This window comes from Ambystoma mexicanum, chromosome 4q (genome assembly GCF_040938575.1).
Source record: "Ambystoma mexicanum isolate Mex_15411 chromosome 4q, UKY_AmexF1_1, whole genome shotgun sequence".
Lineage (NCBI taxonomy): Eukaryota > Metazoa > Chordata > Amphibia > Caudata > Ambystomatidae > Ambystoma > Ambystoma mexicanum.
Genome location: NC_090928.1, coordinates 72,447,122 through 72,470,991, shown reverse-complemented (window position 1 = coordinate 72,470,991; position 23,870 = coordinate 72,447,122).

The following is a 23,870-nucleotide window of genomic DNA, read 5'->3' as shown; positions in this document are numbered from 1 at the left end:
AACTACTTCAAAAATACTCTTCATTGCAATACACTTGCAATATACAATCACAGTTCTTGATACTGCAATACTTCTTGTAATTTCAAATATAATTACAATATGCCAATGTTACCACCAAATCTAACAAATGCTTACTTAATATTCCGTCAACCCCTATTTAGTCACTAAAGTATAGTACAATACACAGTTAGAATTTGACAACAGGTATCTAACTACATTAAAAACATCATTCATTCTAATACACTTCAAATATGCCACCACAGCTATTCTTACTGCAAAACGTCTTGTACAGTCCATGCTACCATACACAACTATTCAGTACCAGGTGAAACTAAGTAAATATACAAAGTATTATCCTATTTATTATCTTCACAAAGAAACGAATACATATTCCATAAGCACTATCCTGAATTGTACTACAATCATAAATACTATATACACTTCAATTATATTGTTCTACCATATTACAGATACTGTATACTCCCCCTACAGTACCTATAATTACTATACAAATATTGCTATAGTGTGTGTGGCCAGTGGTCAGATTCTTGGGGGCATGGCATAAAGCCATGCTGTCAATAATCTGGCCACAACCACCACAATATAATTAAACCATATAACAAGTACGTACAATACACCTTCAAATAACAAGACTCACCCAGAAACCTCTAAAATCCAAATGATGACAGCAAAATTGACCGCAGACTCTGCAGCACATGCACACCCTTTTCCCCCTATCAAAACAGCTCCATGCCAACTGTATTCCACTCCCTCATCCTTTCCAGGCCCTCTTTCGGTCACCAAATAACCCCAAATGTGTTTTCCAGACTTTTTTCTGAGCATTCTTTCCACGGTCAGCATCAATGTCTGCGGACTCGGCAGCACCTCAAACCCCTTTTTCACCTATAAAAACAGGTCCCTATCAACTTTATTCCACTCTCCCACCCTTTCCAGAACCTCTTTCGGCCACCAAATAACCGCAAATGTGATTTCCAGACTTTTTGCCTACTTCGGTGTCCGCGGTCAGCGGCGGCTGTCTGCAGAGCCTACATGGCAACCATTAAAAAATGATGACACACCTCACGTTTTTCAACATCCAATCAGCGTTCTTTTTTTGGTGTCTGTGGACACCAAGCCACCCTCTGTTTGGTCCAGAGGAGTCTGCGGACTCCAAATCAGGAAATGAGTCTGCGGACTGGACCCAGCTATCACTATTATTTGAATACCTACTTTTTGGCAATTTTTGAAAAACCGATTGGACAGATTTATACCAAACCTACAAAAGCACACTTTCAGGACCAGGCCACCACTCCTAGCACAGGTTTGGTGAAAATACATCCAGTGGTTTGGGCTGTAGGCACGGGCAAATAATTTTTTCTATTGTGTCTATGAGGATTTCCAAAATGTTGGGACTCCCCCTATAACTTTGCCCCTCTTGACAAAACTGCACCAAACATTGCAGAATCTTTCCGAGGGTGCCCTATAGTTCTTTTGCGTGGTTTGGTGAGGATTCGTCCAGGCTGGGCAACGTTATAAGCTGCCCAGAAAGTGCTCTTTCTATCAGTTAAGTAACTTAACCATAACGACAGGGTTGCTACTGAAGGCCCTGTAATGAAATGCACATTTGGGAGATGATAGCAGGATCATTTGCTCTGCATTCAGACTGGGGCATGCAATCGCAGATTATATATGTAGATATTGATGAATGAATCGTAAACTACTTTTGATCCTTTTTTAGATTTTCATGTGTGCATATTATTGATGTGACTTTTTTTGAATGCAGACTTAGAATACATTGATGGATTTGGAATTAGCCATTCTTATTCAGGATATGGTTCTAAAAGATAGTGGGCCTGATCACGACTTGGCCGTTACTGCCAGCGGTATTACCGCCGGCGGTAATAACCCTACTGCCGAACTCCCCGGCGCTAATAGCGCCGGATCACGAGTTTGGCGGTAAAGTAATTCCCCATTCCCCATTGAGCCCATTCCGGAATGCCCCATTCCCCATTGGGCTCAATGGGGAATTTTCACGCTCTTACCGCCGGCGGTTGTCCCGCCGGCAGTAATAGCCCAAATTTTCGGCGGATTTCCCCCCAGATCAGAGCTATGGTGAAATCCGCCAAAGCCCTAATTCGGCAGACCCTTAAATCCGGCGGTATTAGCGCTACCGCTGGATTTAAGGGTTACCGCCGAAGTCGTGATCAGGCCCAATAACATGAGTATTTACATTTGAGTTATGGAATTGTAGGCATTAATGTCATAGGACATTCTGGGCAATACAATTACACATTATACCTTATCAGTTTAGCATCCCACTGGCTTGAATTTGTTATATACCTGCCATGACACTGACCATTGTAAGGAAACCATGATATCAACAGTAAGACAACAGACACAAGTGATCACAGTTCAAGGGTGTTTATTGAACTTCAAAAAGGGTTTGAAAAACGCCTTTCTAATCCTAAATCTAAAGATAGGAGCAAGCTACGACCATCAAACAACAATAAATCAGTCCTAGTGGTGGCTTGCAAAAACAAAAATTGTCTATGCTAACAAAAATATTCCCAGCCCTTATTCTAATTCAACAAAATGTGAAATGCAAAAAGGAACTGTTTTCAAAATAATATGTCAGAATGGTAGAGCAATAAAGTTCCCTTCCTCACGTTTTCAGCACGGGCTAAGGTAGAGCTTGCGGGCTCCATAGCACACTCTGGCTTCTATTAGCACGAGGAGGCAGTGTCTAAGGCAGTGCAGGAGGTTCTAATATAGAGTCTCGCAACAAATAGTCTCTCACTCGAAGAAAGTCTTCTTGCAACAAAAAGATCTAACAACTTAAGTTCTCTTTCTTTCGCTTGTAGCACACATCGGGTGGATTATCCACCCCGGGTTCTCCCTCAGCCGGGCTTGCACTCTCTTTGCTGTCAAAGACACTGTAGGACACCCCATTCATTTGGTCTCAGATCTTCCTTTCACTTATCGTAATGTCCTTTGACTTGAGTACCTTCAATACTATATGTTTGTCACTGTTGCAAGCTCCCCTCGACAGGGCGTAAGCCTATCTTTCATTCTGAAAGTGAAAGTTTTGTATGAGTCCAAACCCTTGAGAGTGCGCTCTGACCACTAAAGATCAATGAAGCAGCAAGCTGCGTCACCAATTCCACAAGGTCTGCCCATAAAGACCTTGGACAAGTGAAACAAAAGATGGATTGTGTCAACGATCAGGGGGTTGGTTATGGCAACAGCGTGACAAATAGCATAGCAAAGAGCAGGTACACACATCTATGTACTGTGCATATGCATCACAGCTCTTTGGTAAACCCCGACAACGCTTTTTATGTGCCCCACATTGGTTCTACGTCACGAGGAGAACCCGAATGCTGGAGCCTTGAAGGTTGCCGTGGAAATGCAGGCATCCTCTCCACGCATCATGTCACATGGCGTGCGTTGGCAGGATCATGTGACTTTGGTCATTTAAGCCTCTTCAGTCACTGCCACAGCGCTTCTGATTCGTTTCATGAGAGCATTTGTTCTTGTGCCTTATCTGGATTACTTTGATTGTTGCTGACCCTTGCTTCATCCCTTGATAGCCTTTGCCTAGCCCTTATTCTTTACTGCCTGTTACATTGCTGACCTTGTCTTATTTCACGTCCACCGATTTGCTTCTCGACTTCAACCTACATTTTCCCGGCTTGTTACCGACTCAGATATTGGACATGGATTGCTACGCCTCACATTCTGCTTTGGATTTCTGCCAGCAAGTTGCCGACCTCTATCCTGTATACCGGACTACTACATCGCTTCTTGTTCTGCATACGCATGGACTAGAGACTGTCTATTGTGCTTTGTCTCCTGCAATCCCTAGGTGTCCTTGTGCTGTGGGGTCTGGGCGGCCAGTGGGGACTAGAGACTGGTGCCACCTTAGCATTAGGCATCCTCGTTTCGGCGGATCAGTGCTCTTTATTTCTTGTTTTTTCATTGTTTCCTTTGAAACGCTTCGAAACCTAAATGACTTCCCGACATCTATGGAACTATTCGATAGCCTGAGTTGTTTTGACAGCAGTCCATCCCAGGGTCCTGGTAGGCTCTACTCAATATATTATCTGGTCTTACCTAGGTAAACCCATCCTGAAATTAGATTACCACATTCCTTTCTAGGGCTGGTTCTTGTTCCCAAGACTGGAAGGCCTTGAAGCCTATGGTCACAAGCCTTTAGACTTTCCATTCAGGTCAGTTCTTTTACATTAGGCTGCACAGCACTGTTGCGTTGTCCACGCCCACTGACAGTTGTCCTGTTCCTCTTACAGTCATGGTCTGCGCCTGGTGTCCCATCCAACTGTGGTCCTCGTCTGGTGTTCCATCTTTCCATTAACAAACTCCTTTGGGTGTGTATTTTTTATACTCAATTGGGTAAATTATATAGAAGAATTCATCGGCTACGCTACGTGCTCAACCATTAAGAGTACACGGATTCTAACATAATCAGAAGCCTCATGGGCACCAACGAGACCCTATCGAGTATCATGCAACTGGTTGCCTATTTAAGTACTGACATGGCTGTGGCACACAATGCCAGGCAATGCTGTATTGATGAGCTCCAGGCAGCCATTCCTGTTGCTGGTGCTATCGCTCCTCCACCTGCCATACCGTCAGGTTTGGGGGTTCAGTCACCTAGGCAAGAGCAAGGGCCAGTGTACTTGATGGCTCAGTTCCCACTTGATCCCAGGGTGTGCCTGGACCTTCCTAAACCAGTACCGGCTACATTTTTTGTGTCGGCCCAACTCTTTTCCCGATTCGATTACCAAGGCTGCCTTTGTACTCTCCCATTTAGGAGGCACTTATGCAGCATGGGCCAACCCATTAATTGAGGAAGGCAGTCACATGCTTCACGACTGCGAAGCGTTGCTTACTTCTATGAGTCGGGCCTTTGATGTTCATCACAAATCCCAAGCAATGGACCTTGAACTTTTGAAACCTTCACCAAGGCGATTCCACCTTATTTTCATATCTGGCTAAATTCAACCAGCTAGCGGCTGAAACTAGTTGGCCAGAGGAAAAGAAAGCCTCTCTATTCTACAGGGGCTTATCGGAATCTCTTAAGGGCACTCTAGCTAGCGTTTCTGTACTCCCTACAGGTTTCCCTGAACTTCTTGATCTTATTCTACAGATCGATGCTAGAAAGGCCGAAAGAAAAGGAGAATGTAGAACTCAAGTCCCTGTATTGTTGACCTCGCTGAGTCCGGCATCAGGGAACATCGAACCCATGCAAATTTCTACTGTGGGTGCCCCGAACACCTGTCACGATCTTGCCCGAAGAAGCCAAAGAAACAGGGAAACTCAAAAGCCCGGTAATAGAGGGAGTCCAATTGCAGAGCCAGCTACCTACGGACTCCAGAGCTTCTGCAGCTTTTACGATTATGGCTCAGTTTGAGTTGACCTCAGGATCTTCGTGGACAGTTGGAGTTGTTCTTCATTCAAGTGCCACAGGTAATTATATTGACACCCAATACGCCCAAGATATGGGCATTCCAATTGTTTCCAAAGCCAAACCAGAGCTCGTCAAAGCGGTTGATGGTACAACTCTGCTTTCCGGTTTAGTGACTGAACAAACATGATGATGTTACGCTCACCTGGTATACACAGGGACGCCACCCAGCCGGGTTACTCGCTGGTATGCTTCTAAGCTTTGCCCTGATGTGGTCTGCGGGGAAGGTTCTGCCTGAAAATACAGGAGGACTGTGTTCAAGACTGACCGACTGGGGGAAGTATCCTCCCTCCACCCCCGTATGATTTCAGTCCCGCTGGCGCCCTCTACTCACCTTGTGGTAGAATTAGGCTTGCTCTCCGTCCTGCCTTCTTTGCAGGGGCGCGTTGTCTTTCATGGGCGAATGAGGTCCAGTTACTTCACTGACGCCTGCCTATTTGATATTGTTCAGGTAGGTCTTATTGCTGTTCTTTAGTTTTGTTGCTATCCTGCATGCCTTTCTTTGTTTAAAATGTCTCTTTTTTCTCCCTTAGGTATGCGGAGTTCAGCGCGGCGAACTAGCTCGGTTGGGCCCCGCTGGTAAATGATGGCGCATTAAGAATGCTATGATGCGGTCAGTAAGCGCTATGTGCAGCGCTGCGAAGTCTTGCCTTTGCTAACCTGTGTTTTTCTTCCTTGTAGGTCGCAGTGTTCTTCAGTGCGAGTGGAATGTCCGGAGTGGTGCCAGCCGAGGCGCGACCAGCCAGGTAAGCCTTTTGAGCAGTTTGTAATTTGTAAATGTCTCTACTGCTTTCTTTAATGTTGCCTCTATCTTCCTCTTTCAGGTCGTTCTGTCCCGGGAGGCGTGCATATTCGAGGAAGCTGTTCTCAGTAGCTGCGAGTGTATAAAGATGAAGACTTGAGGTAAGATGTTGCTGCTAATGATGTTCCTTTTGTCTTCTTGCAGGTTCTGCTTCTACGAGGTTCGAGGGAATAGCTGGACACGGTGAGCTTCACGTTGCAAGCTGCAAAGTAACGTGAAGCGTGTTGTCTTGCTCGGGTGTGGTTTAAATAGCCCTAACAAAATAGTCCAGGTAAAGTAGTCCCTATGTCACAAGTCTCTTCCCTTCTCACCTGTTTCTGTTGTCTACTTGCGACCTTCTGGGATTTCTTCTTTACGGTCCGGGATTTGCATAGACCCGAACGCCGCTCTTCGGCGTCCGACGTGAGAGTAGCGGTTCAGTTTTCAGGAGCGTTCACAAAGTCCAGGGTAATTCCAGGAAGTAAATAAGGTATTCTCGGAGGCACGGAGGACTGTGACTCGAGCGCGGAAGGTTTTCCAGGAGATTGGAGAGGGAAGGGAACAGGAGGGGAGTCAAGGAACTGGGAACAAGGAATCTAGCGAGAGCCCCGATCGAACTCCGGCTAAGCACGTCCGACTACAGGCAGCGTTGAGATGCACAGAGCTGTGGGGGCGTGTCTCTTTTGTAGGATGAGCAGCGTGGTATGCATAGACTGATCCGGAGCATTCCGTTCCGGGCGGCCATGTTGGAAGGATAACTGCATGCAAACCCCTGCGAGTCAGGGACCAGGAGGTCCAGAAAGGACGTAGATGACGGTTCATGACACTATGCCTCCTCTGGAAAGCAGCTCCTCCGGGTTTGCCCGGAAGGATCAGATGAAATCGTCGAACCAGTCTGGGAGCATTAATGTTCGACACAGGTTCCCAGGTACGCTCACTGGAAGGGTACCCTTTCCACTCAACCAGATATTGTAGTTGACCACGTCGATATCTAGAGTCCCAAATCCTGGAAACCTCATATTCCAGTTGATCATTTACAATAACAGGGGTAGATCTAGGAGCTGTTCGGGATGACTGAATGTATGGTTTTAACAGAGAAGTGTGAAAGACTGGATGGATTATTTTCCAAGATTCCGGTAACCGAAGTCGAAAGGCGACTGGGTTGATGATTTCTTGTATGCAAAAGGGACCATAGTATCTGGGAGCCAGTTTATTGGGGCGCAGGTGTTGAGGAAGGAGCTTCGAGGATAACCAAACTTTATCTCCTACTGAATAGGAAGGTCCAGGTCTTCTTTTAGAGTCAGCATAACGTTTGACATCTTCTCGGGCCCGTTCTAGATGTTCCTTAACTTCCATATGTACTGTGATGAGGTTTTTGATCCAGGAGTCTACTGCAGGTACTGGAGTAGGATGTGGAAGTATGGAGGGTAGGACAGATGGATGGAATCCTTGACTACAGAAGAGGGGACTGGTCTTGATAGCTGAATGATCTGAATTGTTATAGGCGAATTCAGTCATAGGTATTAGGAGTGACCAATCGTCCTGAACTTTGGTGGTGAAACATCGTAGATATTGTTCGAGAGTCTGTTTCACACGCTCCGTGGCTCCATTGGTTTGTGGATGGTAGCCAGAGGATAAGGCATGCTGGATTCCCAGAATTCAACATACTTGCTTCCAAAACGGAGATATGTACTGAGGTCCTCGGTCAGAAATGATCTTGGAAGGCAACCCATGAAGTCAGAATATGTGTTCCAGGAAAATTCCGGCAAGGTCTGATGAGGAAGGTAGTTTGGATAAGGGTGTAAAATGAGCCATATGAGTAAACACATCAATAGTGACCATGATTGTTGTGTAGCCTCTAGAGGGTGGTAATTCCACGATAAAATCAGTGGCAATGAATTCCCAGGGTCTTGTTGGTATTGCTGGTTGGAGTAGGAGTCCGGCTGGCTTCTTATTATCGTGTTTGTTCTGATTGCAAACTGCGCATGTTTGGACATGGATCCTAATATCATCCTTCATCTTGGGCCACCAAAACTGTCTTTGTACTAGATGGAGGGTGTTGGTTATCCCACGATTTCCCGAATGTAAGGTATCATGACATAGACTTGTGATCCTTTGTCTCAGTCCAGGAGTGGGAATGACTAAGCGAGATACCCATCCTTAGCTGTGAGATTCCATCTGTTATTTCGCTTGTGCTCCTTCCAGAGGTCTGAAAGTCGAGTTTGGCCTTGGATATTCTCCAGGAGGGTGAGTGCTTGGGCAGCAAAGATCGTGTGAGGAAACATCTTTGGAAAGGTCCGATCCTCAGAGTTTTCATAGTCAGGACGTCTGGAAAGGGCATCGGTAATTATGTTTTGTGATCCAGGGACATGATGGATGTGGAGCTGGTACTCGGCAAAGAAGAAGGCCCAGCGGGCCTGACGACTGTTCTTGCACTCCAAAGATTGTAGAACTTGAAGATTTCGATGGTCCGTACGGACCTGGACTGGATGCCTAGCTCCCAGGAGTAGATGTTGCCATTCTGTGAAGGCTTGGCGGATGGCTACCAGTTCCTTTTCCAAGACGGAATAATGAGTCAAACTGGGCGTCAGGGTTCGTGAAAGGTAATCAATGGGGTGTTCCAATTTGTCCTCAAACCAGAGAAATAGAGCATCTTTCTTCAAGAGAGCAATGATCGGTTGAACAATTTCAGAGAAGGACGGTATGAACTTTCGGTAAAAATTGGCAAGTCCCAGAAAAGATTGAATCTGTTTCACGGCTGTGGGAGCCGGCCAAGATAGTATGGCCTTTACCTTTGAAGGATCCATTCCAATTCCTTCTGGACTAAGGACAAATCCTAGGTAATTAACAGAAGTGACATGAAACAGAAATTTCACGGGTTTAGCTAGGAGTTTGTGTTCACTCAATCGTTGTAAAACTGCCTTAACATGCTCTTCATGCCTTAGAATGTCCTTGGAGTAGATCAAGATGTCATCCAGGTAGACGATAACAAAGAGGAACAGCATGTCCGAGAACACCCTATCCATGAAACGTTGAAAAACTGCTGGGGCATTAGCAAGTCCAAAAGGCATGACCATATATTCAAAATGGCCGAAGGGAGTTCTAAACGCTGTTTTCCATTCATCACCTTGCTTTATACGAATGAGATGGTAAGCGCCCCCTAGGTCTAATTTTGTGAAGATTACTGCACCTCTGTCTGCTTCCAGGATATCTGAGATGAGGGGTAGAGGATAACGGTACCGGAGCATTCCGTTTCGGGCGGCCATGTTGGAAGGATAACTGCATGCAAACCCCTGCGAGGCAGGGACCAGGAGGTCCAGAAAGGACGTAGACGACGGTTCATGACACCCTAGGCTACCACACCCAAAACACTAGACCGCATCGCTTGGTTTTTAGGAACCAAGATATGTGGATGCCTCCATGTTGGCTGACAATACAAAAAAGTAGTTTTTCATGATGTATGAGCCTGGCGCCATAGGCACCAGGACTGGCCCCATGAGGGCTTTTGAAGAGGATGCCAGGCTCTAGAGGCCCGAGTCCTGACTCCACCTGGCCAATGGGTTTGCCAGAGGGGGTTTTGGGCAAGGGTCGTGACAGATGACTAGTACGGGCCACACAGAGAACATCTGCTTCGATTTGATAGCAGCACCTCAATTCAAAATCATACTTGGGTTACCTTGGTTGGTCTTACCTATGTAAACCCATCCTGAAATTAGCTTAACACATTCCTTTCTAGGGCTGGTTCTCATTCCCAAGACCAAAAGGCCTTGAAGCTTATGGTCACAAGCATCTTGACTTTTCATTCAGGTCAGTTCTGTTGCATTGTCCACGCCCGCTGACAGTTGTCCTGTTCCTCTTACAGCCACGGTCTGCGCCTGGTGTCCCGTCCAACTGCAGTCCTCATCTGGTGTTCCATCTTCCCATTAACAGACTCCTTTGGTTGTGTCTTTTGTTATACTCAAAGGGGTACATTATATAGAAGAATTCATCGGCTACTCTACGTGCTCAACCATCAAGAGTAGACAGATTCTAACAGATTGGTACTGTCGAATCACGCTTAGCCTGCATGAAATTGGTAGTACAAAGAGATTATAATGAACAATCAGTCTTGTCATATCTTAGTCTGTTAGTGGTTTATTACCAAAGATCAGTGAGAATGTGATACACCTCGCTCCTAACATGGCCACTATGTATTTCCCTCTGTGAGTTAATCTGGTCTGGGGTCCTTTTAATTCTTAAATCATGCTTAAGAACCGGTGAGTATAGGGTAAGTAGCAATATTTCAGGGTTGGTGTGTGCGGTCATATAGGTTGTCTTATACCATCGATATTAAGAATATCTATTATCTGTGCCTGATTTGCCATTCACGACAATGAGCCCATGCGCTCAAATGAGTGCAATTGTGTAAGAGGAGTAGTTCTGACTCAGCCTTAGTCTCAGTCTCAAATGCTAGTAATGTTGATCCTTATGTGGAAAGAAAAAAGTTTTAGAAAGAAGAATTTATTAGTCCTTTATATTGTAGAGCCCCTAGTATACTTGACATTATCTACTAGGTATGTCAAATTGCTATCTTACCAGTATGTTGTGCGCTGGTTAAGAAGAACAATTTGTTAACTAGGTTTCAGCAAGTTGCTTGTAGTACAGGGTTAAATCCCGTCTCCTCAATGGTACCTGAATGTGACCAGAGAGTACAAGGGTAATGATTATTACCTAAACCTCATCCTATGGTCAGAGGTTTGTGTATATCGAAGGTAATTCAGGAGGCAATGTCATTTGCCTTAATATCTTACCTTATAGGTTGGCTTGATTGGTATTAAAGGGTCCAAATCCCAAGAGCTGTGCACGTGTCAATTCATGCAGCTGCCATATTTGTTATTATCGAATGCGGACATGTGTGTGATGTTATGCAATTGATGTGCGTGACATCATATGCGCACTGCACATGGAATCACATGCACCATGAACGGGGCTGCAGTTACAGTAGACGCTGTTGCAGAATATCTAATTCCATCATATATTGTGACAATTCTACCAAGAAAAGGCTATTGGGTCTGTATCCAGCAATGGCTAAGAATGATGAGGCCCGATTCTGTAGTCAAAAGTGAGCATTGTTTAGTCCAAAGTGTGCCTATCATTGAGATTTATATTAATCTATATTATTTTATACCAAATTCCACCAGTAATGAAAAGTGACCTATGCCCAGTCTAGTCTGGTATGACGGAGAATAAATATCCTATGATGCTGGATATAAGTCAACTTAATTGTCATTATGTATACAGTTCTGGCATGTGCTGCAGACTTCAAGTTTATGAATAATGTGGCCATGCAGGAAGGGTGATACAAACATTATATCCCTACTAGTGAGCCCACATTCACAACCCCATGAGATCTATTTTCTAATGGGGTTATTGTAAACCTTGAAGAATTCAGCACATATGAAGATCCAAAAAAAAAAGAAAGCCCTGCATTCCTGATGTCTCGCAGTGTATGGTTTATGGTCTTTCCATCGAAAATGTAGCATTGAAGGTAAGAACCATCGCATTTTTTCCATCAAAAAATGTTCTATCGAATTCCCATACATAAAATGCGAAGTGTTTATCCATCGAAGCCCTTTCATCGAAAACACTTTACATTTGTTTGCATGGAAATTCGATGGACCATAACATTACAGGGAGCTGGATAGCTCCCTGTAACTTACAATATTTATTTTTTATTGGGGGGGCTCTCACGCCCCCAAACTCCCCTCAAACCCCAGGGATCCTCCCCCTCTATCCCCCACACCAACCCCTATTTCCAAAATTGAACCCTTGTCCAGTGCTGAAATCTTTAATGTATTTCAGCACTGGACAGCTTCCTGTAAATTGTGATATTTTTTGTTTATTGGGGGTCCCCCCCCCAAACTCCCCTCAACTCCCAGCGGTCATCCCCCCTCTTACGCCTCACACCAACCCACATTTTAAAAATGTAACCCTTGTCCAGTGCTGCAATCTTTAATGTATTTCAGCACTGGACAGCTACCTATCACTTGTGTTATTTATTGTTTATTTCAGGGGTCCCCCCTCAAATCCCTTCGAGCCCCAAGGGCAACCCCCTAACCCTAACCCTAAATCGAACCCTAACCCTAAATCCACCCCTAACCCTAAATCTAACCCTATCCCTAAACCTAACCCTAAATCTAACCCTAACCCTAAACCTTACCCTAACCCTTGCCCTGACGCTTACCCTAAACCTAACCCTTACCCTAAAACTTGCCCTAACCCTAATTCTAAACCCTAACCCTAATACTAAAATTCAATGAAATGTATCGAAATTAATTCAATGAATATGCTTTTTGATGGAAACACATTTCAATGAATACATTTCGATGGATATGACTTTGATGGATAAGAATTCGATGGAAAGTCCAGATACCGCATTATATAGTCTAAGTACAAGCGACCTACCTTGAAAATATAGGTGGACCTGTTGAACCAAGTCTGCTTACATATTTGTCTCATTGATTAGATGATGATCACACCATACATGACTGTCAACTATGTATTATTTTAAAAAAAAACATTACATTCATGGTCTTTATACTTTGTTTAGTACAATGCAAATAACCTATACATTTATATTCCATTTGCCTCAATTTAGATTTAACATCCTCACCCCTCTTCGCTTGCATCAGACCAATGAATTGTAGGTCTCACTTATCTGCAAGTTGGTGGTTCTCTTGCCAGTGCACAGCAAGTGGAACCTGCTGATCTTGGCGATTTAGGCTAGCCAAGTGTTCTCTTATTCTGACATGTAGCTGTCTAATCGTGCTGCCCACAGAGTTTCTGCAAACAGAGATCAAAGCATAAAAAACATAAGTAGTCGGACAATTAATGAATTCCTTAATCGTGACTTTTATCCCATTAAGGTCAGTGCATTCTGCACAATCTGCATGTCTACTCATGCTACAAGTGCCACATTTGTAAAATCCTTTGGCAGATTTTAACTATTCACTACCTTTAGGTTGTCTCATAGCACACGTATCTAAAAATGATGGGCCCAATTGGCTCTTAATAGTTTTTGCTTTGGTAAACACAAACTTTGGTTTTTCTGCCAGAAAAGGTCCTAGATCATTGTCGAAAAGCAAGAGATTCCAATGTTTACAAACTAGTTTGTGTAGAAAGTGTGAATCCTGTGAAAACTTGGTAATAATAGCTATTCTTCTAGTTGGTTGTGTTGTTTTGACAACAGGATGTAACATGGTGCCTCTGTTTAGTTGATGATATCTGATTCATATCCTCTCAACCGGAATCTTTTGGCTAGGCGGATGCATTCTTTGGTAAAATCTGCTTCATTGCAACAGTTGAGACGCACCCTAGACAATTCCCCATATGGTATATTGTTGATGGAGGATTTGTGATGGCAACTCTGAGCATGTAGCGTGGAGTTCTCTTTGGTTGCTTTACGAAAAGTCTTGGTCTCAATCTTGCCTGCTGCATTACAAGGTCCGGTCAACGTAATGCCAAAGGCGTTGCCATTAGCATAATCCATGAATCTTTCAAAATGTTCCAAAGAGCCAGGCCATTTAATAAGAATATTGTCTATATTACATTTCCATGTAATAATTTTCTCAGAAAAATCACTGTTATTAAGAGCATGTGTCTCCTCAAAATGGGCCATGAATAAGTTGGCCTGGGACTGTGCATACTTGGCTCCCATAACCACCCCTTTCGTCTGGACGTATGTTTTGTTAAACACAAAGACATTAATGACAAGAGTAAATCTCAAGAACATTTTCAACATTTCTACATGCATGCGATAGGATGCTGATAGATTGTGGTAAGTGTAGTCAACTACTCTGATCGCCAGCTCATGATTAATTCTTGTATAGAGTGCTGTCACATCTAGAGTTGCTAAATAGTAACCCTCTTGCCAATGTATATCCGATAGGAATTGTAACACCTGGGTACTATTTCTGATGTAAGATGGATTCGTTATTAAATGTTCCTTAAATGCATTGGCCCTCATTACGACCCAGGCGGTAAGTTACCGCCTGGGCCGTGACTTTACCACCATGGCGTAAACTACGTTTACGCCATGGTGGTTGGCGGACTTACCGCCCCATTCCGACCTTGGCGGGGCGGTAAGTCCCCAATCCCCATTTACCCTTCCCCATTCCCATTTTTGCCCCATAGGCATGCCATTCTTGGATCAATGCCTGTGGGTCTTCAACAATCTTTTTATTTGGGTTGGAACCCAGGCTTCTGTAACAGCCAGGTGTGGCTAGATGTTTCTTGCCCATATCTATGCAATCTTGTGTATTTAAAACAGTAACATTTCACCCTTTGTCCGCCTAATTGATTACCATAGCAGTGTCTCCTTCTAGTTTGTCCAATTATCTCAATTCCTCTGTGCACAAATAGTTTCTTGACTTCCTCTTCTTGACAACATTTTTCTCTAAATGTGAATGAATATCCTGAATAAATGCTTGATGGAATGTCTCCATAATGCTTTCATTGCTCAATTGAGTGGTACACTTAAATTTGGGTTTCATTTTGTCTAATTTTAGGTGTCTGGCTTGCACCCCTAGTTATGAGCAAATAGTCTCCCTGTCCTGATATGTGTCTGATTGAAGAGACATCAGATGATTGGTGTTTTTTTCAATGTCTCCCATAGAGAAGGTACTCAAAGGGTTGAGCAATGGTTTAGGAACAAAAGATTGAACTTGTGTTACAACTAAAAAAAATGTAATGTAAGTTTCCTTATGTCAATTTGAAAATCCACAAAGTTGGTACTGGAACCTGGTGCTAACGACAGTCCTTTATTAAAAACTGCTTGTTCTGACTCCGTTAGAGGTCTGCTCAAAAGGTTCACTATCAAAATATTCCCAGTCATTTCTCTAGTTGTTTCATGGTATTCGATCTGGTTATTATGCCCGTGGGTCCTACCTCTTCATCTGAGCTTCAGCTTCCCCCCCTCCAGCTCCTGATGTGATGTTCTGTGTTGTAATATTTTGTACTAATGAACTTTGAAATCTTACTTGTTTTGTGTTCCTTTGTGTACCTTTTCTGTACCTCCGATTCAACCAGTATCAATCTATCTTTTGATTCTTTCATTCCCTTAGGTATTTCTTGGAATCGAAGACTTTCTATTGTGCTAAGTATTTTTCTTAAACCCTCGCAGGACATCTTTCTATCCAATCATAAAAGTTCTATTTGCAATATACTTTACTGGCAGAGATCTTTCCACTGGGCACCTACACAGTGCCGGACCACTCTGCTGTCATGTAGAAAAGAGGGTCTTTCTTCCCGTCTTCTCCAATGTTCCACTTTGATCTGGATCACCTCACTCGCAGCTTCACCAATCTTTCATCAGTGACACTCTCGCTGCTGGCAACCTTTGTTCAACATAGCTTGGCCTTGCACAAATTATCTCAACTCAGCATCTGCATGGAGATTTGTCTCTCTCACCATGCCAGAGTCTCTCTCTCGCTCTGAATCGACATCTTGGCTTCATGTCCTTCTCCGGTCTCTCAGAGCTTCCTTTTATGCATTCTGGCTTTTCAGGTCCTCTCTGTGTTCTCGACTTCTCCCCAAATGTTCTTAGGGGTTTTCCTCTGTTGGTTCATGCCCATCCTTAATGATTTACATAAAGGTCTCCCTCAGCCAGGCTCAGACCCCTCTCAGTTTTCACAAAGAACCAGTTTTGGACTTCCAGTCCTAGAATGAATTGTGGTGTATTTTGCTCCCACTCCACTAGCTCCCTGATAATTGCATTCTCGTGGTTTGGGAGCAGCAAGAGCAAAAAGGGGATGTTTGGTTGAGATCAGGGTTCTACCACCTGCCCCTCAAAGACCTGTGTTCTTCTTTGTGGCTCAGGGAAGGAGTTCTGATGTGGGTGCCACCAGGTAACCCCACCTGCCCCTGGTTTGGCTCCTTGGAGACACAGCTTCCACTCCACAGCATCCCTTGTGCTTACAGGTCCAGTGTTTGGGCAGCTCTTCCTCCTCCAGGCCTTCCAGGTTCTCTCCAGCATAAATGGTCTCCCTTTGGCTTCTCTGCACCCTTCAGCATCCCCAGCTCACTCCAAAATGCTGTTTCTGGCTGCTGCTTTTATATTCCCAGCTAGAGTTAATTGGAGTCACGTGTGAGAAGTTGTCCCTCCCTTCCTTACTCTGACTGACTTCATTAATGGGACAGCATGGAGAGTGCCCATAGGAAGCTATTGCCGATTGATTCCTATGGGTAATCCGCATGACTCCCATCTGCCTCTTCTTCGTCCCAGTCCTTGGGTATTTCAATAGGGGAATGGGATTATGGGAATTGTGGTGTTCTACAAAAAAGGGATAAAGATGTTGTAGATTTTTGTCAGGAAAAGGGGTTTGAATGTAGGTTTGTTGAAAATTGGGTTTTGAGGGAAGAAGAGTAAAACTCATGTTGGAATTTAGGGATGGTCTTTGTTTTCCTTGATGGTTTCGCCTTTTCCTTACAGAGAGGTACTGGGGTATGATGGGAATCTGTTGATAATATCCCATGACAACTGAGGGGATGTAGGTTAAGGGTGTATCAGAATGGGAGGAATACCATGTCTCACCCGATGGCGTGCCTCCCATAGTCCCCAAGGACTCCCTGCCCATGTGATCGTCCCTTGCTCGTCCGCCCCCAAGGTTGGGATCCAAGAGCGATGGCCCTACCCTGACCACCTGAACAAAGGATCGCCAGGAATAACCTGGGAGAAACGCCTCAGGTTCTTCACACCATGCAGTCTGAGATGGAGGATGTGACAAGACCATGACACATGCTGCGTGTATTGTGAAGGAGCCTTTCAAGGTGCATTCAATTTTTGCATGCCACATATTTCCTGTGCTCATAACATGGCATAGGCACAACAACAAGCCTGTTTTTTTTTAATAATTTGGCAGTAGTGGTAAAACATCAGGTATTTTAGAATAATGGATGTTCTACTACTCTGTTAAACTCTCTGTATGCCTTTGCATGACAGCAATTACCATCACATAAAAAACATTACCGTAAGCAGATAAAAAACATTACTGTAAGCAGTAATTATCCCATGCAAGAATGACTGCATGTGGTTAAAAAAGCTCCCCATGGAGTACTATGGAACTTCAAACTGGAGAAAAACATAAGGGAAAGCATGGCTCGAATCATCTGGACTCTTATGTATACTGCATGCTTACTGGATGCAGTAATTGGATTACTGTTTGAAATACTGCCATGCCACAAATACACTCTAATTGTCCATCCTAGAGCCTTTCACCAGTGTTGCCATTCATTTGTGTCTATCAGCCATCACCTCACACACATCTTTGCATTGCCAGTGGCAGCCATGTAAAGTGTCAACAAGACTCAGCCTACTGATGTCGTCCATGAGCTGTTTTTGCCACTTAGGTGTCTTTACAAAGAGGGTAGTTGGATATTCATTTAGGATGGGAGACTTTGTCTACCATGTGGTTTGGATGGAGGGTGGGGAGATATGTGGCTCACTGTCTATGCTGCAGTGTAACATGTGTGAAGCCATTATATTTCTCATGGAGGAGGTAAAGGTGATCGGACCGACATGGTAGTGATATGTATATGGTAGAGCCTGCATTCACAAATGTCTCCAATTGAGTTTTGTTTCCGCTTCGGAAATAAGCCTGGCAAATGCTCTGGTGTGGCAGAGACAACAACGTTGGCATATGTCTGCACCCGAGTTCTGTCATATTCTTTGTCTGCCTCAGTTGCCATACATGCAAATAGTTCAGACTTGGCAGAGCATCATCCGAATGCCAGGTAGGCCCACACACCAACTTGAAGCAGGAAAGTCAAATCTTTGACTTTTCCCAAGGGCCAAATCCTTACCTTGTTGTCCTCCCAGGCCATTGTAGCACACCCCCTCTTGCTGTATTACAGTGCTGCTGAGGCATATCCACTTCTGGTGTTGCCACATCATCAGGGTCCACCTTGTAACCTTCATTATTTTTCAGGTTCTTCCCCTGTGCATGGGAAAATAGCAATATTATATCCCCATGCCACCATCATATCCACTGCTTGGCAGGCCCAAGAACTCAATGTGTCTACATACAAGTGGACAGTAGTTACTAAAGTAGCTGTATTATCCACAGATTGGCATGCATGATGTGGCAAGTGAGCTTGATTTTGCATAGCAACAACACCATGTGGACTTTGACAGCTTGGATACCATGGACCCATAAGGGAGATTGGCTGGGAAAATGTTGTGACCATCAAGGAGAGAGGCTGGGAATATGTTAATGGCATCAGTTAGATAGGTCAAGAAAATGTTGAGGCCACCAGGGAGATAGGACAGGAAATTGTTGAGTCTATTAGGTCTAAAGGCAAGGAATATGTTGAGGCTAATAGGGAGATGGACTGGGAAAATGTTGAAGCCTTCAGGGAGAATGGTCAGATCTGCAGACATGAGGTGATGGAATCAGAAATAAATGTTGCTGGGATGTATGACTACCGAGGAGAAGTGAGCTGTGGCTGTGGGGAATTTAGCACCATCCTCAGATGCCAGGGACAACTTCTGTCCATCACACATTTGATGGTGTGTCAGTCTCTCTGACTCATGTGACCCAGTCCAGGAACACATTTTTAAAGCCACATTGGTGTCCACTTTTGTCCTCTAAATTAGGGTACTTCCTTCCATGGGAAGTTACTGATTGTGGTGTACTCCTTTGTAGTCCTTTGTTTTTTCTGGCTTTGTTTACTCTCCCCACCCTATCCCTTGCAATCAGCTGAAATAGTAAGGTGTCTCTGTCTCCATTTGATTCTAATTGGTCCGTGCCACACCTCTGACTCAGCTGTATTTCAAAGGCCCTGTCCATGCAGTCCCTTCGGCCAAGTGCCCAAGGCAAAGGGCAGCTCCTGAAGAAGCAGCTCCAAGCCATATTTGCCTGTGTTAACCTTGAAAGCCTGCTGCCATCAACCAGCAGCGACTGATAAGATAAACATGGTGTTGGTTAGGGGTACAGCCATTACAGTGCTCCATTAACTACCCCACCCATCTCATTACCCAATATCCTACTACCGATGTATTCAGCCTAATTATTGATTATCAGCCATAGTCAGAATTTACCCCACTTGTATAAGGAAGCCTTCTGATTCTAGCCTCAATGTGTAAGATTACGATACTTTGCATCAAGCCAATTGGGTTAGTCAGCCAAAGTTTACATATTGGGCAGTTATGTATGGGGTAGAATTGTGAATATTATCTTGTGTCGCTTCTAGACAGAACTGTGAAGATTAAACAATTCACATCAAAAAAGAATTGTGACTATTAGCTCACATCACATCTAGACAGAATTGTGATGATTAGCCGGTGTCACATCCAGACAGAATTGTGAGCCACAACTAGAAAGAATTGTGAAGATTAGTCTGTGTCACATCTAGACAGAATTGTTAAAATTAGCCTCTGTCCCATCTAGACAGAATTGTGATAAGCTTGCATCACATATAGACAGAATTGTAAATATTAGCATGTCATATCCAGACAGAATTGTGAATATTAGCTTGTGTCACATCTAGACAGAATTGTGAATATTAGCCTGTGTCACATCCAGACAGAATTGTGCATATTAACTTGCGTCACATCTAGACACAATTTTTAATGTTGGCCTTTGTCACATCCAGACAGAATTGTGAACATATTAACTTGCTTCACATCTAGAAATCATTTTGGATATTAGCTTGCATCACATCCAGACAGAATTGTGAATATTAGCTTGTGTCACATTGAGACAGAATTGTGAATATTAGCCTCTATTACATCCAGACAGAATTGTGAATATTAGCTTGCATCACATCTAGACAGAATTGTGAAGATTAGCCTGTATCACAACTAGACAGAATTGTGAATATTCGCTCACATCACATCTAGACAGATTTGTGAAGATTAGCCTGTGTCACATCCAGACAGAATTGTGAATGTTAGCTTGCGTCACATCTAGACAGAACTGTGATTATTAGCCAGTGTCACATCTAGAGATAATTGTGAAGATTAGCATGCATCAAATCTAGATGGATTTGTGGATATCAGCATGCGCCCCATCAAGTGATGCTACTAACCAACCATACTAATAAAAACAAAGCTCACCCCTTTGCATACACCTCTCAAACTATGAACTAAACACAACCATACGAAAGCACAACAAACTGCACAAACTCCACTACACTGCAACATCAAAACAAACCACAGATAGCCTCGCACAACAGCACATGAAGGCAACCAACTGAAAAACACACTTAAGCTCAGCAAACAGTGCAAACCAAACTGAAGCTGCCCACATCACATCACATCACAGCTCTCTTGTTCTTTTCTCCCGCTCAGCCTACTAACTTACCCTATCCTCTTGCTTTTCAGATCTGCCAGTGTGCGAGGGGACCACTGCGGTGGTGAAAGTGTGTGGTATAAATATCCTTTAACATAACATAACTGTCCTGAGGTGAAGGAGGAAGATATGGAAGTGACGGGGTTGCCTTACACCAAAGAGGGGAATGACTCAGCAATAGAACAACAGTGTCTGCCATCATGTTCTGCACAGCACATTACAGGCTGATAGAAGTTACTAGTGCCAGTTGAAAAATGGAATATGGCCCTTTCCTATGCCACATGCTACAGCTAAATGGTACTGTCAGCAACATCATGTTGTGCCCTTACTCCTGACCTCGTTTGTTTACGAGTTTGTGAGTATAGCTTGCAATCTTCCCTTTCATTGGCATAAAGAGATATGTTGTTCCTTGAGAAATGTGTGTTTGTGTGTGTGTGTGTGCGTGTGTGCTGTGTGCGTGTGTGTGTGTGTGTGTGATCCACTCCACATCATCCAGTGCTCGGGGAAATGTATGATTGGTGAAGAAACAACATGCTACCTTTCACTTTTGATCTACATGTTCTGGCATGGCAATCTTTGTGACTCTATGGTTTGAATCATCAGACCCCTGGTGTACACAACATGGGAGACTGGCCTTTGAAATGCCAGCTATGAAATCAGTGGTTCTCTGCAAGAACCCAGTGGAAACAAATACCGGCATCATACCGTGTCACATGGCGCACTGATGGCACGTGATGGGGCTGTGTGTGATTAAGGTCTCCTTGACACTCCTGTAGCATGTCTAATATGTTGTGTGGCAGGAAGAAATACTCCCAAAACACCTCCATATTTGGCATCCCAAGTGCTTCACCTTGGGCCAAAATATTCGCTGCTTGTGTGCCCTCCACTGTGGGGTTTGAAGGCCCAGGTGCTGCTGCTGCTGCTGCTGCATCCTTCCGCCACCAGGCTAATTCAGCTAATGCAAATGGGTACATTGTCTCAATCGAGTGTGTATGGTTAGACTATGCTAACTGTATGTGTTTCTGTTACTAGAAACTGGTGTAAGCATGGTGCTTAAATTGTTTCCTCCTAGATTGAGGCCTTGGCCTTCATCTGTTTAATGGCTAGGGCATTGGGGGAATATGTGTGTATTGCATCTGAAAATGTTGCTTGTGTGTGGGCTAGCACATTCCCAGTCTTACCCCATATCATGCTACACACATTCCGCAGAAAGGCCTGCCTGTAGGTGTTTAAATTCATTAATTGTAGGTGAAGTGTTGTTTGTGTCCCAGCAGGGCCAGGCTGGCGTATGTGTAGCGTACGTGTTGTGGAGACAGTTACCACAGTGTGGTAAAATGTTGTACAGAAGGTAAATGCGAGGACAAATGCTTTGTCAGATTTGTGGACATGCACATATGTGTTACTTAATCTGGGATTAATCTGGGATTTGTAGTGCTATGAAATATGTCGCTGTGAGCTGTGGCCATATGGACATATGCCAAGTAATATGTTGTGCAATATCTTTGAAAGCATATTCCACTACCTAGTCCAGCAGGCAGAAATAGATGCACAGATGATGGTCTGTTGCCTGTACCTCTTCCTTGTGTACCATATTTTTGTCGTGTTGTCCTCTGTCTTCCCTCAGTGATGTGCCTGAGGCACTTGAATTTTTGGTGTGAGGTTTCCGCACAGCAATTCACTGGCATAGACTGGCATTTCTGTTCAGGGTTTTCTGCACCCATGACATTGTCTAAATATCAGGAGTCCACTCAGTGTGGGACTTTGTATGTACATATAGGCGCGTGATTTCAGGATGCTTCAAGATGTCGTAAGCTTTTATCGGCACTGATGTTCATATGTGAGCCAGTGCTGATGGCTTTGTCTTTGGTTTCTGGTCTTGAGCATCAAGTGTTTAATTCTCCCAACATGAAATGGCCACTATGGGCGACTTGGATTTTCCTCAGCTGATCAGCGAGCCGACTCACCAACCCGGTACCACGCTTGACCTTATTTTTGCCACTGCTTCCTTAGTGACACTGTTTTCCTGTTTGCCAGGGCTTTGAAAGGATTATTTTATTGCGAGGCAACCTGAATCAACATCTGCAGGACCGCCCAACCGGCAGGCAGAAGCCGGCGGCGGAACAAGGCCAGGATAAAGGCCATCACCCCGTTTGCCCCTGTTCGCCATCGTGAGCCCACCAGAGACCCTCTGACCTCGGGACCGATCAACAATAGCACATCATCAGTCTAAACCACAGAGGACTCGAAACACAACGGCAAGGTTCACCTCCGAGCCCGACCTAACCCTAAAAGGACTAAACAATTCTGCCCTACTGCTACACTAGCGTGTGCTCTAGTGACATACCACAAACACTATGCAATTCCGCACTATACTACCACCTGTCTTACTAATGTCTAACTCTCCCATTACGGTAATTAACTCTACAGCCGCCTGAGTACATGTTCCTCCGGCAAGGCCGCCGCCTTGCAAACCACCAATATTCTTGTAACGTAACAAGGATTCTTGTGATATAGCTAAAATGTGCTACCATAATGTAACAAAGTCAGCTGTCCTATGAAGTAAGTAAGAAAGTATGCCTGCCATGCAATTATAAAAGTATTCTTGTAAATGTAACAAACTAAGTATTATCATAACGTCAAAGAAAAGTATGCCTTTGATTTAACTAAGAAAGTACCCTATGTAACTAACAGAATATTCCTGTCCTGTAACTAAGAAAGTATTCATTCATGCGATGTAACCAAAACAGCATTGTTGTCATGTATCCCCGTTACCCCTCCATGTAACTAAGTTCCCTACGAGTAACAGCGCCACAATGCCCGAGGGCTGCATGTGCGCTGTACAAATTTAAATAAATAAATAAATAAATAAATAAATTGTACCTTTTGTTATCACCAATTCCTCGGCACAAACTGCTGTTTCCTCCCCTTGTCCACCAAGGCGCAAATGGCACACTGTTGCCCCCTTGGATATCTATGCACAGATTATGGATACCTGCACGGCATTTACTGCTACTGATATGGAAACACTCTCTCTGGTTTTCACTACTATTGCGGATCAATTAGCTCTGATTAAGCCTTTTCGTCCATGCTCGTGCCCCGCCGAGTCGTGGTTCACTCGGCAGTTAACCGAGTTATGGCTCCTCTTCCGACAGGAAGAGTGGAAATGGCGGATTGCTTATTGCCCTATTATGAACATTTTATTTTGCAAATCTCTTTCCACTTATCACAAAATAATTTTTCAGGCCAACTGTCTTTATTTTGAAGATGCTTTGAGCCC